Source organism: Otolemur garnettii, unplaced genomic scaffold, assembly GCF_000181295.1.
Source record: "Otolemur garnettii isolate 467f Iridium unplaced genomic scaffold, OtoGar3 scaffold00024, whole genome shotgun sequence".
Taxonomy (NCBI): Eukaryota; Metazoa; Chordata; class Mammalia; order Primates; family Galagidae; genus Otolemur; species Otolemur garnettii.
In genome coordinates, this window is record NW_003852419.1 from 5,759,256 (window position 1) to 5,761,430 (window position 2,175).

The 2,175-nt window shown below is 38.7% G+C and overlaps 1 protein-coding gene across 1 annotated transcript in view; it reads left to right on the forward strand.

The window, feature by feature from the left end:
• MSH2 (mutS homolog 2) overlaps positions 1-2,175 on the forward strand; it is a 92,798-nt gene that overhangs the window by 74,434 nt on the left and 16,189 nt on the right. The window lies entirely within an intron of this gene.

The following is a 2,175-nucleotide window of genomic DNA, read 5'->3' on the forward strand; positions in this document are numbered from 1 at the left end:
CAATGCCTGGCTATTTTTTGGTTGCAGCCATCATTGTTGTTTGGCGGGCCTGGGCTGGATTTGAACTCGCCACCTTAGGAGTATGTTGCTGGCGCCTTAGCCGCTTGAGCCACAGGTGCCAAGCCTACCATTTCTTTCTTTTTTTTTTTTTTAAAAAAAAAACATGTTTGTTGAATGAATAAAATAATTCTAAAATGTTAGAACTAGAAAATCCCCTGGAGCAGTAATACTTAATCTTTTAGATAATCTGAGTAAAGTCATGGATCCTCTTCCCAGAAATATGCCCATAGCTAAATATACAAAAAAATTGCATATAGTTTCCATGGAGAATCCAAATATGGACTAGATCTCAGATTAAGAACCTTTGCCTTAAAGCTGTTGAAGTCCACCTCACTCATTTCATAGCTAAGCATACTGAATGTTTAAGTATTTGGAGTTAAAAGTTACTGTATATTTTCTTAATAATTTCAAAGTTCTGGCTTGGTGCCTGTAGCTCAAAGCTAGGGCACCGGCCACGTACCCTGGCACTGGTGGGTTCGAATCTGGCCCAGGCCTGTCAAACAACAAGGACGACAGCAACAAAAAACAGCCAAGCATTGCAGTGGGCACCTGTAGTCCCAGGTACTTGGGAGGCTGAGGCAAGAAAATTGCTTAAGCCTAAGAGTTTGAGGTTGCTGTGAGCTGTGACACCATGGCACTCTACTGAGGGCAACATAGAGAGACTCTGTCTCAATAAATAAATAAATAAAAGTACTGACAGATTTTTATGTTTCACTGTATGTTAATTTGGGTAGAAATTTTTCTACTAATACTTGTTTTATGAAGAAAGAATTCTGTTAAGAATACTATACATTAAACAACGCCTAGTATTGGTCTATTTCATTGAATGCTAATGAGAAATTTAATGACAAACATTTGTTTTTACAGTTTAAATTCATTCCATTTTTGGATTAAATAAGTTTGTTTTATAAAGGAACAAACTTTATAAGAAGGAAACATTGTAAGAGGCAACTTTGTGAAGCTTTTTACAAGTTCTAGTTTTTAGCATGTTTTCTAAAATTAACAGATTGGATTCTGTGCTTGATTTCTAAAAGTTTCTTTACACTTTGAGGATATGAGGCTGATTTTAGATTTATGATTTTCATAGTAACCTAAATATGCAGGTGTTACATATAGTATTTATTCTGTGAATACTATTGTCTTTCATGTTTATCAGCAAGATTGCTAATGTTAATGATACACTGAAACACATATATGAGCAGCAAACTGCATCATGTACTAGTGAAAATGGTCATTTGGCCAGGCGTATAATCCCAGCACTTTGGGAGGCAAAAGCAAGAGCATTACTTGAAGTTGGAAATTCAAGACCAGTCTGGGCAATATAGCAAAACCCTGTCTCAGGAAGAAAGGGAGAAAGGAAAGGAAGGAAGGAAGGAACTTTCATTTGATTTATCATTGATTGATTGCAGTCTTCTGTTGTAGAACCCCCCTTTCCCTTTGAATGTTTTAAGAGATTCTGTTCATATTAGACTGATTTTATTTCTGCATGGGTCTCAACATTCCCTTTCCTCACTGGTCAATGAGATCTGTATTTTATTTTCATAATAATAAAATTTTATTATTTTTTACTATCTCTTTTCTGGTTTGTGGTCTGAAGATCACATTGATGAATGAAATTATGAAGAGAGGAATAAAATAAAAATTCAAAAACATTGGTTGTGGCTGGGCATGGTAGCTCATGCCTGTAATCCTAGCAATCTGGGAAGCTGAGGTGAGTGAATTGCTTGAGCTCAGGAGTTTAAGACCAGCTTGAGCAAGAGTGAAACCCTATCCATCTCTACTAAAAATATAAAAAAAAAACTAGCCAGGCATTGTAGTGGGCCCATGTAGTTCTAGGGGGGCTGAGGTAGGAGGATTGAATTGAACCCAGGAGTTTGAGGTTGCTGTGAGCTAGGCAGAGGCCATGGCACTCTAGCCTGGGGCAACAGAATGAGACTCTGTCTTAAGAAATTAAATTCCAGCTCAGCGCCTGTGGCTCAAGTGGCTAAGGCGCCAGCCACATACACCTAAGGTGGCGGGTTCGAATCCAGCCTGGGCCCGCCAAAACAACAATGACAGCTGCAACCAAAAAATGGCCGGGTGTTGTTGTGGGCGCCTGTGGTCCCAGCTGCTTGG